The sequence below is a fragment of the Bos javanicus genome, chromosome 27 (genome assembly GCF_032452875.1).
Source record: "Bos javanicus breed banteng chromosome 27, ARS-OSU_banteng_1.0, whole genome shotgun sequence".
NCBI classification, from domain to species: Eukaryota; Metazoa; Chordata; class Mammalia; order Artiodactyla; family Bovidae; genus Bos; species Bos javanicus.
The window spans coordinates 69,480-84,397 of NC_083894.1; the positions used below are offsets into that span (position 1 = coordinate 69,480).

At 38.2% G+C, this 14,918-nt stretch overlaps 1 long non-coding RNA gene and 1 pseudogene across 1 annotated transcript; both read right to left on the minus strand.

The window, feature by feature from the left end:
- Window positions 1-299: 299 nt before the first annotated feature.
- Window positions 300-6,888, minus strand: LOC133239773 (uncharacterized). The gene is made up of 2 exons (XR_009733955.1): window positions 6,515-6,888; window positions 300-6,110 (listed from the first exon to the last, which is right to left on the minus strand). It is a non-coding gene; the product is annotated as an uncharacterized LOC133239773 (long non-coding RNA).
- A 1,019-nt stretch (window positions 6,889-7,907) lies between these two features.
- Window positions 7,908-9,043, minus strand: LOC133239748 (olfactory receptor 4P4-like; annotated as a pseudogene).
- Window positions 9,044-14,918: the final 5,875 nt, after the last annotated feature.

Consider the following 14,918-nt stretch of genomic DNA (forward strand, 5'->3'; position numbering starts at 1 on the left):
TATACTGTTATGAGGAATGTGCGCAGGTACACAGAAGTTGGGTGCTTCCCCTAGTGGTCTTGGCTCGGCAAGCATCCGGAAAACTACTCTGTTCCACCCCAGGCGGTGCCGGAATAAAAGGGAAATCAAACCAAGGTTTTAATGGTGAGGACCTGGACATCAATCTGGGATGCCATCAGGTCTAACCCTGGTGCATCTCCACCATGCCTGGGTGGTAGAACGAGGGGGGTTGGGAGTAGGACACCTTCACCTGTAAGAGACAGGTTAGCTCTGGCCAGGGAAGGAAGCTTAGGTGGCAAATCAGTCTCCAACCCCGTCTAGAGCAGGGGCAGACACCTCTGGTAGAAAAAAGCCATGGCACTGGGCACTGCTTTTTTCTCTCTTACAGATGGGGCCTAACAGTCCAGAGCCACCCCCCTTGAATAATATCTTGAAAACCTGGGATAATTTTGATCCTCAAGGCCTAAAAATCCCTTATATATGGGGTTTCTTTGCTTTAAGAGAAGACCTCACCTGCCCAGAGAGAGAATCCCTGCTGGGACATCTTATCGATCAGTCTACCCCTGTCATCAGAGCCCATCTGAGCACTCTCTGGTTTAAAGCTTAGCTATGAAGCTATGACTACATGAAGGAGAAATGACATTTTGAACCCTGAATGGCCATGTGTATTCTATGGACTCCAGAGAAAACTAGGTAAAATGGAATCTTTTTGAAATTGCAAAACTGGTTCTTTTTGCACATGTAATTACTAAAAGTTTGACTTGTGAAAATACTCTTTTGGGGAGCTCTGATCCTGCCTGAGAAACAGAAACATGCCTGGGGAAAAACCTGAGTTAACTCTTATCATGTCCTTGAGATACACAGCCCACTCTATCTGGGACTCCAGCCATGAGCTGGAACTCAAGCCAAGAAATTAAAAGGGACAAAGAGACATTTTAAATTTCAGGTGGAAAACTGTGAGGTTTCTGTCTGTCCAGATTTGTGTGTGTCTCGGTGTATGTCTCCATCCTTGGAAAAAATTGCTAAAGGCTAAGTGGTTCAATGAGCTCTAATTAATTGGCCTAAAGAGAAGTCAGTGCTTACAAATCAAACAATTCTAAATTCAAGAAAATTAAAGTAAATGAATTTGAGGCTTGTGTGATCTGGGAAATAATCATTACTGAATTGATACATGATATTGATGTTTGTTTATTGATCTAATTAACAGAGGCATTGTGAAGATACTTTTATAAATGATATAACTTTGGGTGATTTATCCTTACCAATCTACAGAATGATGATGTAAAGTACAAGTCATGGTTTCTGAAGAAAAGTAAGATGTGTGTTTTCAATAAAAAGTAATAAGGAATGGAATTCCATTCTATTAAGGAAAAGCAAAGTAAGTCTAAACGTACAGGTGGCTGTCCTCTAAATGCACAAATGAAGTGATGAATACAGAAAGTGTAACCAGGTGTGTTGCAAGTGAAAGAAGAGTTTTGTGCATGCTACAAGTTTGTTAAGACATTAAACTGCCTTTGAAGTCTTATTGTTACTATGACTAAGTGAATAACTATTGTTTCACAGTGAATATAAGCTGTTACCAAACTGGAATTTGGTTTTCTCTCACTGATTAAAAGAACAAAGTTTTCTTGGAATGTGGCTTTTGAGAACAGACTACAGCACATATGAACAAAGCTCATTCTGCTTCTACAAAAGTTAACATGTCTTCAGGGAATTTAAAATGGATTATAAATGGCCATAAACCAAAGAGTTGGGGCTATGAGAGGTCCAAGATGGCCACTTGGCTTTTCCTGGCTCCCTGACAAACCTCATTTTTATTTGATAATGCCTTTCCTGGCTTCAGGATTAATATCTCAGAATAGAAAAAAATGGTTAAAAGGTGCTTTCCACAATCTCCAGTGATCAGGGCACCCACTTTGCTGGACAGGTCATACAGACGTTCACAAAAACTTCATGAGTCTCTTCGAGACTATTGCTTTCACTGATGTCCTTGGTCATTGGGCAAGGACAGCAGAACAAAGGGATCAATTGCATGGGATGGAGTAGACTGCTAAATATGACCACAATTTTCACGACTTTTTGTCTGACATATTGTTGACTTTTACTCTGTGTTTTCAGATATAAAGAAGCACTTCTCCTCGAGTTACTGATCGTTTAAAACAATCTAGTGATTTACTCCTATGGGTAAAATTATACCTTTTTTCTCTCTGCCTCATCCCTCCAGAAACTGGAGACACTTGGGTTCTGAACAGCCTTATCAGGTAAATAAAAAGACTGTCTCCCGACATATACAGAAATCTCAACGTATACTGGGGAGCTCTAAAAGAAAAATCCACCTAACTGATGTCAGGCCTATGGCATCTATTATGTTTCACTGAATATTAAGTGCCAGTTTTTTTAATTAAGGTCTGTATTTACTAAGACTCACTCCTTAGATAGTTCCTTGTGGTTATGTTACATTGCTAAGAGGTTGAATTAAGTTGTTAAAAAGGACATTCTGAGTTTGTTTCTAAAGCTTATCTCAATAACCAGTCTTTGAATAAAGATCAGATGCTCAGGATCTACAAGCAGGATATCAACAGCAAGCTATAGTCATTTAGCAAACTAAGTCAGATGACATGGAGATGTCACTGGGCTACACCTAATAGAAGTTCTTGACTTAACTTCTTATGATTCTACTATTACTGCTATTGTTTTCGATATTGCCTGTTTCAAGAAGTGTTGTTCCTTACATTCTCAAGTGTGTGACTGAGCCACTAAGTGAGTCACTGTATGACTTAGCTGTAAAAAGAAGAGAAGTGAAAAGCAAAGGAGATAAGGAAAGATATAAGCATCTGAATGCAGAGTTCCAAAGAACAGCAAGGAGAGATAAGCAAGCCTTCCTCAGTGATCAATGCAAAGAAATAGAGGAAAACAACAGGATGGGAAAGACTAGAGATCTCTTCAAGAAAATTAGAGATACCAAGGGGACATTTCATGCAAAGATGGGCTTGATAAAGGACAGAAATGGTATGGACCTAACAGAAGCAGCAGATATTAAGAAGAGGTGGCAAGAATACATAGAAGAACTGTACAGAAAAGATCTTCACGACCCAGATAATCACGACGGTGTGATCACTGACCTCGAGCCAGACATCCTGGAATGTGAAGTCAAGTGGGCCTTAGAAAGCATCACAATGAACAAAGCTAGTGGAGGTGATGGAATTCCAGAGGACCTATTTCAAATCCTGAAAGATGATGCTGTGAAAGTGCTGCACTGAATATGCCAGCAAATTTGGAAAACTCAGCAGTGGCCACAGGACTGGAAAAGGTCAGTTTTCATTCCAATCCCAAAGAAAGCAATGCTAAAGAATGCTCAAACTACCGCACAATTGCACTCATCTCACATGCTAGTAAAGTAATGCTCAAAATTCTCCAAGCCAGGCTTCAGCAATACACGAACCGTGAACTTCCAGATGTTCAAGCTGGTTTTAGAAAAGGCAGAGGAACCAGAGATCAAATTGCCAACATCTGCTGGATCATGGAAAAAGCAAGAGAGTTCCAGAAAAACATCTATTTCTGCTTTATTGACTATGCCAAAGCCTTTGACTGCATGGATCACAATAAACTGTATAAAATTCTGAAAGAGATGGGAACACCAGAACCCCTGACCTGCCTCTTGAGAAATCTGTATGCAGGTCAGGAAGCAACAGTAAGAACTGGACATGGAAAAACAGACTGGTTCCAAATAGGAAAAGGAGTACATCAAGGCTGTATATTGTCACTGTGCTTATCTAATTTCTATGCAGAGTACATCATGAGAAATGCTGGACTGGAAGAAACACAAGCTGGAATCAAGATTGCGGGATAATATCATTAACCTCAGATATGCAGATGACACCACCCTTATGGCAGAAAGTGAAGAGGAACTCAAAAGCCTCTTGATGAAAGTGAAAGTGGAGAGTGAAAAAGTTGGCTTAAAGCTCGACACGCAGAAAACGAAGATCACGGCATCTGCTCCCATCACTTCATGGGAAATAGATGGGGAAATAGTGGAAACAGTATCAGACTTTATTTTTGGGGGCTCCAAAATCACTGCAGATGGTGACTGCAGCCATGAAATTAAAAGACGCTTACTCCTTGGAAGAAAAATTATGAACAACCTAGATAGCATATTCAAAAGCAGAGACATTACTTTGCCAACAAAGGTCCGTCTAGTCAAGGCTATGGCTTTTTCTGTAGTCATGTATGGATGTGAGAGTTGGACCATGAAGAAGGCTGAGCACCGAAGAATTGATGCTTTTGAACTGTGGTGTTGGAGAAGACTCCTGAGAGTCCCTTGGACTGCAAGGAGATCCAACCAGTCCATTCTGAAGGAGATCAGCCCTGGGATTTCTTTGGAAGGAATGATGCTAAAGCTGAAACTCCAGTACTTTGGCCACCTCATGCAAAGAGTTGACTCTTTGGAAAAGACTCCGATGCTGGGAGGGACTGGGGGCAAGAGGAGAAGGGGACGACAGAGGATGAGATGGCTGGATGGCATGACTGACTCGATGGACATGAGTCTAAGTGAAGTCCAGGAGTTGGTGATGGACAGGGAGGCCTGGCGTGCTGCGATTCATGGGGTCACGAAGAGTCGGACAGGACTGAGCGACTGAACTGAACTGAACCGACATAACATAAGAAATCCCCACGTAATAGGAATTAAAATCAGTATATGAGTTTTCTCATACAGTGTGATTTACTAGCGAAAAGCAACCACCACCCCACAACCTGAATTGCTCATGAATCCAGACTGAATGAGGCAGGCAGAATAATGTCTTATTTTAAGCCTCATTCCGAGAGAGAGAGATTTGTATGAATGATGTCTCTGTGAAATGAAGCAATATATTCTGGCCTCTTTGTTTCCTAGTACTTGTACTTATTAACAAGAGAGATAAGAATGGCATATATTGTAAGCATCTTTTTAAAAAATTCCTCACCCAAAATATCTGGTATTAAACTCTGTAGTTCGTGGCTGAAGGTCATGGATTATGGTTTATGCTTAATTTACACATGAAGGCAGAACTGAGGTCTCTATGGAAGGCTATTAAACACTATAAGCAAACACAGAGATGGGGATATTGAAAAATATCAGTTATTACCAGATATTCGCAACTATCTGGGAAGATGAATGGATGATCTTTATGAAAATGTAACTCCAAACAACTGATCCACTTGAGGAGATAATTCAATTGGGAAAATAAGTAAGATTTGGTTAATTTACATTATTTACTACATATTCATTCAGTTACTTTGATAACTTTTGCCTCCTTAAGATTATTATTTACAATTCTGAAACACCATTCTTTTTTGACATGTAAATATGAAGCAAAATATGAAAATAATATTTGCAAAGTATCTTGCAAGTACAAAAATAAGACACATACATATTCAGTTCAGTTCAGTCCCTCAGTCGTGTCTGACTCTTTGAGACCCCATGTACTGCAGCAAACCAGGCCTCCCTGTCCATCACCAACTCCCGGAGTCCACCCAAACCCATGTCCATTGAGTCAGTGATGCCATCCAGCCATCTCATCCTCTGTTGTCCCCTTCTCCTCCTCCCCTCAACCTTTCCAAGCATCAGGGTCTTTTCAAATGCGTCAGCTCTTCTCATCAGGTGGCCAAAGTGTTGGAGTTTTAGCTTCAACATCAGTCCTTCCAATGAACACCCAGGACTGATCTCCTTTGGGATGGACTGGTTGGATCTCCTTGTAGTCCAAGGGACATTCAAGAGTCTTCTCCAACACCACAGTTCAAATGCATCAATTCTTCGGCCCTCAGCTTTCTTTAGAGTCCAACTCTCACATCCATACATGACTGCTGGAAAAACTATAGCTTTGACTAGACAGATCTTTGTTGCTAGTAAAGTAATGCTCAAAATTCTCCAAGCCAGGCTTCAGCAATACGTGCACCATGAACTTCCAGATGTTCAAGCTGGTTTTAGAAAAGGCAGAGGAACCAGAAATCAAATTGCCAACATCTGCTGGATCATCGAAAAAGCAAGAGAGTTCCAGAAAAACTTCTATTTCTGCTTTCTTGACTATGCCATAGCCTTTGACTGTGTGGATCACAATAAACTGTGGAAAATTCTGAAGGAGACACACACATAATATAGCCAAATATTAATATGGCCTATCTTTGTGTGGAGAACAGTTAACAACATTTTTATGACATATTAATAATATGATTCTTTAAAATTCATAATCTTTCCTATTAATTCTAAAAAATATTACATTATTTGAGAGAGAAACATTAGAAAATATCCTATTACCTAAAATAAATCTATAGTATTAAATATAGTTTAACTCATTATATAGAATACAAATCTATACTATCAATAGTTACATTTTATATCCAAAACTATGCACATTTTCATAAGAAAATGCAGCAATCTTAAAAATGTATTTCAAACAAAATGTATACTTTGCACTAGAAAATCATGAAAATCCTATAGGTATGGATGTATACACATTAGACTTCCCTGGTAGCTCACCTGGTAAAGAATCCATCTGCAATGCAGGAGACCTCTGGTTGATTCCTGGGTCAGGAAAATCCCCTGGAGAAGAGATAGGCTACCCACTCCAGTATACTTGGGCTTCCCTGATGGCTCAGTTGGTAAAGAGTCTGCCTGCAGTATGGGAGACCTGGGTTCAGTCCCTGGCTTGGGAAGATCCCCTGGAGGAGAACATGGCAACCCACTCTGATATTTGTGCCTGGAGAATCCCCATGGACAGAGAAGCCTGGTGGGCTACAGTCCATGTGGCCACAGAGTCAGAAACACCTAAGCACAGCAGCAGAATATATATATATTCCCATCACTGAGTCTGATCTATATTTTGTCAAATATTATTTTAGGATTATTCTACACTTGAATTTAGATCGTAAGTGAAAGTCTTTTACTTTGAGATAAATCATCTATTTTGAGGAACTAAAGGATTTATATTTTCTTCTTTTTTGTAGCAAAGTCAGTTGTAGTTTATTCCCTGATCATGTATACTTAATGTCAAACCCAGTTAAAATAGCATGAGTTTGTATATATATATAAACACATATATTTTCCCCAATACTTACAATGTTACTTCACAAACAGATCACACAGTGACTTGCTTTTCAGACTGTAAGACTTGCCATGTAGACTATGAGGCTGGACTTTACACTATGTTGTATTTAGATCTATATATTCTTTTCACTTAAGTAAAATAATCGCAGTTCACAAATACACACAAAAAGATCTCTGGGTACTTGATTAAAAGAAATCTAGAGTTGTAGGATACGAGGCTAGGTATATAGTTCTGAAAGGAGTTTGCAGTATGTGATTGTTCTTATTTTCCTATAACTGCCTTTTTGTTTTTGTTTAGTCGCTGAATCATGTCCAGCTGTTTTGCATCCCCATGGGCTGTAGCCCACCAGATTCCTCTCTCCATGGGATTTCCCAGGCAAAAACACTAGAGTGGGTAGCCATTTCCTTCTCCAGAGGATCTTCCTGGCCCAAGGATTGAAACTGTGTCTCCTGCATTAGCAGGTGGATTCTTCAACTGTCTTTTACCTTTTAACATATTATTACCTTTTATACCTTGAGGCCAAGTATTTTGAGAGCGAAGTCTCCCCCAGGTTTAGCCTTCAATACAGGCAGGATCACTCTCCCTCCAGATTTTTCAGTATGTTTTTACTCTGTAACAAGTTTTCTTTTCTTTTTTTTTTTTTTAAACAAAGGGGATTATTAGTGAAAAGTGAAATCAAGGAAAACGCATTGAGAGGAAAATAAAGAAGGAACCACTGAAGGCAAGCTGTTGTTGGAGGCTTGGCTTTTACACATTCTGACTGATTTTCCCATTAGCAGGAGAGAATCAGCAACAGAGGGAGTGATGAGAAGACAGTCACTAGCGTCAGAGACAAATGACCTTCAAATCATTAACCTCCCTTCCCAGAACCTTTTTATTGCACCAAACTCTTCTTATGGAATTTTTCATCTCCATGTTTCTACGTGTGTAGATAAGCGGGTTGAGCATGGGGACAATAATTGTGTAGAAGAGCGTAAACACTTTATCTTCTGGTAATGTTGTGGCAGGTCTAATGTAAACAAAGATGACAGGTGTGAAAAAGAGGATCACGGACTGTGATGTGGGAACTACAGGTGGAAAGTGCTTTATGGTGGCTTTCTGCAGAATATGTGCACACATTATACAGAATCAAAGTGTAGGAGGCCATCAAAACCACAAAGAGCACCAGTCCCATCAAGCCAGAATTGGCAATGACAAAAAAGCCAATTTTGTGAGTATCAGTGCAGGCTACTTTGAGCAAAAGATATGCATCACGGAAATAGTGATCTATTTCACTGGGGCCACAGAAAGGTCAAACAATCGCAAGAAGAAAGAGACCAAGAGAATGAAGAAGTCCCCCTGCACACGACGCTATGAGAATTGAGTGACGTTTTTGCCTGTTCATGGTGATGGCGTCGTGGAGAGGTTCGCTGACGGCCACATAGCAGTCACAGGCCATCCCTGTGAGGGTGAAGACCTCAATCCCCCCTCAAAGAAGTGGGTGGTGAAAAGCTGTGTCATGCAGTTTTTATAGGAAATGGCCTTTTTCTCCATCAGTAAGTCAGTCATGAGTTTGGGTGTCACAGTGGAGGTGTAGAAGAGGTCTGAGAGTGCAAGGCAGTTAAGGAAGAAGTACATGGGCTGGGTGATTAGCTGACTGCATGTAATAGAAATCACAATGATCAAATTCCCCAACCAAATAGCCAGGTAACAGAATAAGAAAAATAAAAAGCAGAGGATCTGGACTTTCTTGTCCATAGAAAGTTCTAAGAGGATAAATTCAGTAACATTATTTCTATCTTCCATGATCTGATGTTCAAGAAAATTATCTGAAATGACAAAACCAATGAAACGAATCATTGATGAGAAAATGGAAACCTAATATCTACTTTAAATGGCACCAATGCCTTTTAAAGACAAGTTATTTTGAGACCCACTGAAATCATTTTCATTTAATACGAGTCTTTTGAATATCTAGTGCTAATATTCTTCTAAGAGCTAAGAATACAGTGATAAATTAGACAAAGTTCCAGTTTTTATATAATTTAAATTATTTTGTGAGGAAGCAAGGAATTATATTTGTCAAGAATTAAAAAAAAGAGAGATAATCTTAATAGTGTTAAGTAGGGTGACATATAATGTGCCAATTTAGGATGTAAAATAGGGGTAACTATAGAATTTGCTTGATTAAGTGGTTTCTAATGAAATCACAAAATTGGTGTAGGGTGTGTGGGTGGGTTTTGCAGTGCTGGCACAGAGTCAATGTTAAATAAATATCAATTAAATAAAAATCTGGAAAGTGAACAATATGCTATAATTTTGAAGGAATAATACAATAAATAATCATCCTTTAGTCAGGTAATTCACGATAAAACTGAAGAACAAATCATTTTTATGAGTGGACTCGTAATCCTTTTTGACTTTTAAGTTAGTTAAGTTGCTCAATAGTGTCTGACTCTTTGCGACCCTGTGGACTGTAGCCCACCAGGCTCCTCCGTCCATGGGATTCTTCAGGCAAGAATACTGGAGTGGGTTGCCATTTCCTTCTCCAGGGGATCTTCCTGACTCAGGGATCAAACCCAGGTCTTCTGCATTGCAGGCAGATGCTTTAACCTCTGAGCCACCAGGGAAGCCCTTTTGACTTTTAAGAGGAAAAAATTCCTTCATGTGAAATATTCCATGAAACTTTCATATTTCTTAAACTTTATTTGTAGCATCTCTAGGTTAATATATTTACAACTCCGCTTTTCCTATTTGTCTATATTTCTCTTGCAAGGTTATTTCCTCTTTCAAAATACATTAACATTCAGAAGTTATTTAAGTTACATCTTATCAGACTGTAATTATAGTTGCCTAGTTTGGAAATAATATACTGAGAAATGGGTTCCTCTAATTCCAAAATAGTTCCCCCAAACACAATACAATAAACAAGATGTAGCACTTCTTCCCTTAATTTCTTAGAGAATTCACCCACACAATCTGCATGACTATATAGAGGAATCTCTTCGGTTCTCTAAAATAGAAGCAGTTATACCTGTATTCATGTAATCATCTGGTAAATACATTATGTAAGTAGGCAAAATAGCTAGTTTTTTCCTCCCACTTTGTTGCTTAATTGCTCATTCCCTAGGATCCCAGGCTCCCATTCATAAAATAAAAGTGATTAGATAATCTCTGAAGATCTCCCCAGATTCCAATAATGTGTGACTTCTGATTCTCCATTAATTTGGGGAAGACATCTGTTTGCCTCTCTCCTGCCTTCCCTTCTCTGCTTGATACATTGAAACTATAAAAAGTAACAAATACAGTGGCAATTTCATTACAATTCCTGTGCCTCAGTTTACTTCTCTGTAAAATCAAGGTAAAGATAATATCTCTTTATATGGTGACTTTTTGAATAATTAGTTTCTAAATATGAAATTTCTTAAAGCAATATCTGGAAAGTACTATATATTTAATAGTTATTGGCCATCCTCAACAATTACTAAGGGCTTCCGTGGTAGCTCCGATGGTAAAAATCTGCTTGCCATGAAGGAGACCAGGGTTCAATCCCTGGGTTGGGAAGATCTCCTGGAGAAGGGAATGGCTACACACTTCAATAAATATTTTTGCCTGGTGAATTCCATGGACAGAGAAGCCGGGTAGGCTACAGTCCACGGGGTCACAAAGAGTCAGATACAACTGAGCAAATAACACACACATGATTACTAACTATAAGATCAAGGCCCCAGAGAAAATGTGAGTACACCATCTCAGGAACTGTACCTTGTACTATCCTTCCCTGAACAAGATAGGAAATATTATTAATATTAATATCAGAAACTTCAGAGATAAGAGTTGTGTTCAGACATAGCTCTGATACTCAAATGCAAGAGTCTTCACCTCCTCAAATACTTTTTCCTTCTTCCTTAAAATAAGCATGCAGTGCCTAATTTACAGGATTACTGTGGAATGTAAATAAGCTTACATATACAGAACTTGATGCTCAAAAACATGTTAGTTTCCCCTCCTTCCTCTTGGAACCCCCATAGTGTTATAAATTTAGGAGGTCCTCACACTATTTGAGTGGTCGTAGATTCTAGTAATTAAGGTTATGAGTTCTGGACCTACATAGAATGAGATGCTCCAAAATTCACTTGGAGCATAATCACAAATAAAATATATAACCTCAGCTTCTTCATCTATAAAATGAATAATACTGTAATTAACTCTGGGATCTGCTGTAAAGATATGATGAGTTCACTTATATAACAGCTTAAGACAGAAACTGGTATATATTAAGATAAAACATTTAGTAAATATTCATTGTCATTGACATTATATTTGTCCTGTCAATGGGTACACTGTATTATTCTTACTATATATTTTGAATCGCTTATTTAAAATATGTAATATTGTAACATGGGATAAATATGGATAAGACATAGCAGAGTTTCCCTGCCGTAAACAATCTGCGCTTTCTTACCTGAAGGCTGGGGTTGCTCACTGTGGGGAAATATCCTGTCATTAAGCCAAATCGTTCTCTTTGGTCTGGGTTGAGCTGACTTTCCACATTTCTGAAGATAAATGTACTGCTTATTTCAGCCAGTTAATACTTTTGTTTTCTTTCTTTTGAATTGATTAACCTTATTGATGGACAGGGAGGCCTGGTGTGCTGCGATTCATGGCGTCCTAGAGTCGGACACGACTGAGCGACTGAACTGGACTGAGCGACTGAACTGAACTGAACTGAACTGATCTGAATCAGACAGATATTTATGTTTCCCTTTGATAATTTTTCTTCATCTCAACTAAGGAAAAAGAAACATACCACTTAAATACTATCCATTCAAATAGCTTCTTTGAAAATTTCATCATATATTTTTGCTTCTGCATAATCTTAGAAGCATACTGGGGTTTTTTTTTTTTTTTTTTTTTGTAATTTTAATTTTATTTTTAAACTTTACATAATTGTATTAGTTTTGCCAAATATCAAAATGAATCCATCACAGGTATACATGTGCTCCCCATCCTGAACCCTCCTCCCTCCTCCCTCCCCATACCATCCCTCTGGGTCGTCTGGAAATACAAAAAACCTCGAATAGCCAAAGCGATCTTGAGAAAGAAGAATGGAACTGGAGGAATCAACATACTGGTGTTTTGATTTTAATTTTTTTTTTAATATATCTTCAGTTCCTTCACTGCAATACTGTCCACTTATCTGCTGGGCCAGTGCATTCTTCTTCATATTAAACTTTTTTCCATAATGGAATCCAAAGAGCTAATAATATGATTAAATTTTTGAAATATGAAAAGACAAATAAATCTAGCAATATTTTGAGAGCTGCTGAGAGACATGGCACTGATAATTTTAAGAGCTCATGTACAAATCACAAGTCATGATAGTTGAAGCCAGGTTTTCCCAAATAGTAAAAATAGCATTTTAAAGTTTCTGGAATTTTTCAAAGGTTAGTTAGAAGGCTTAGATCATAAATACAATCAGAATGATTCAAATGTTCATTTTAAGGAAAATCACTATTATAATTATGAACTGGATTTAACTTACCAGCTGCTTAACTCATCAGACAGATTTCTTATAAGATGAGGCTTCACACCTAAGATAAAGTCAGAATTTTAAAACCTGGAATTTCCATGCAGTAATACATCTCTAATTGCATAAAATCTTACAAGAGAACTTGTGATTCCACTGTTACAGATATGTTTGGTAAATTGAACTAATTTTGAGATTTTTTTTAGCATGCAGTTTTTCCACTTCTAAAAAATAAATATGTGTTTCTCTGATATTTTGCCTTTGTCTCTATAGAAAAGTGACATATATACATATATATGTATCAGTTCAGTTCAGTCGCTCAGTCGTGTCTGACTCTGCGACCCCATGAATCGCAGCACGCCACGCTTCCCTGTCCATCACCAACTCCCGGAGTTCACTCAGACTCACGTCCATCGAGTCAGTGATGCCATTCAGCCATCTCATCCTCTGTCGTCCCCTTCTCCTCCTGCCCCCAATCCCTCCCAGCATCAGAGTCTTTTCCAATGAGTCAACTCTTCGCATTAGGTGGCCAAAGTACTGGAGTTTCAGCTTTAACATCATTCCTTCCAAAGAAATCCCAGGGCTGATCTCCTTCAGAATGGACTGGTTGGATCTCCTTGCAGTCCAAGGGACTCTGAAGAGTCTTCTCCAACACCACAGTTCAAAAGCATCAGTTCTTCGGTGCTCAGCCTTCTTCACAGTCCAACTCTCACATCCATACATGACCACAGGAAAAACCATAGCCTTGACTAGACGGACCTTTGTTGGCAAAGTAATGTCTCTGCTTTTGAATATTCTGCTTGATGTTAAATTGGCATTTAAGGAGAATTCTGACAAAATGTGTAATATAGAAAAGGTCTCAATATCTCTAAAAATATAGAAATTTCCCATCAGTATACTTTGCCAAAGATGTAAATCATAGCTTCAATTTCTCAATTTCTACCTAATAAATAAATATGCCAAAGTTCTTAATTATATTTCCCTATTGCATCAACATCCAAAGCACTGAGATCAGACATGGGACATGGAGACTATGAGGAAATGGAGTATATGATGACTATGGACATGGAGTATATAATGCTCATTTGTCAGGACAGGGCAGAATCAGTTAGCTGAGGGAGACTGAAGTGAGCTGCCATGGGAAATACTGAGAACCCTACAGCTAGAATTAAAAGTTCAGTGAGTAGACCCAGGATTTAAGACAATTCTTCCTGGGGAGGAAAAAAATAAGCTTATTAGGGCATTATAATTTCTGGCTGATTCCTGGAAAAGACTCCTATGCTTTACTCCTATGCTTTTTTTTTTCCAGGAAGCTCACATACCCCCATGGGGCATCTGCGCATCTCTTGCAGATGTGCAGACAATTTCCCAATTTATCTTTGTAAGGTGAACTCCTTTGTAAAAAGATATGCTTTTTTCTGATTGAATTTTCCATATGTATATTTCAGAAAATATATTTTAGAAAGAACTATAACAAAAATAAAATGGTCTCATAAATTTATTCATATAAAAATATTTACTATGTCCTAATTCTAAAAGGTCTGACTTGGACAAAACTTACTATGGAGAATGCATTTGTTGTTGTTTAGTCACTAAGTTATGCCCCACTCTTTTGCAAACCCACAGAATGTAGCCTGCCAGGCTCCTCTGTCCATGGAATTTTCCAGCAAGAATATTGGAGTGGGTTTCTGCAATATGTTTCCTTCTCCAGGGGAACTTCTTGACACTGGGATCAAACTCACATCTCCTGCATTGGCAAGTGGGTTCTTTACCATAGAGCCACCAGGGAAGCCCTAAAGAATGTATTTAGTGGTGAACAAAACAGCCTTTGTCCTCAGTGAGGCTGGAGACTAAGGAAAGAGACAGACAATGAAATAAACAAGAAAATAAGCAAATGTATAATTACAAATAGTATATTTTAAATAAATGAATAGGGAGTTGTGGGTCATTTCTTTTTAATCTATACAAATTTTAATCTATAGACATTGTAGTCAAGTGTAAATCTTGGACATTCTTACGTTATACAGACATTTATTCCTTAGTTGCCTCTTGAATTTTACTTTATGTAATTCCATAAGACAATTGTATTTTCTCATGCATTTTTTACCTGCAAATGTAGGATTCATATTTGTTGAAAAGTTGAAATCATATGACTGAATTCATATTTTTAAAAATTTACTTAATCTTTATTGTTTGTCTAAAAGCTTCTAAGATCTTTTCATGTACCATTGAATTTTTTAAAACAGTCAGTGGGTATCTGTGAATGGATCTATTTCTATAGTTTCTTTAAAGTTTACCATTTGTAAAAGGATACATTTTAAAAGAGA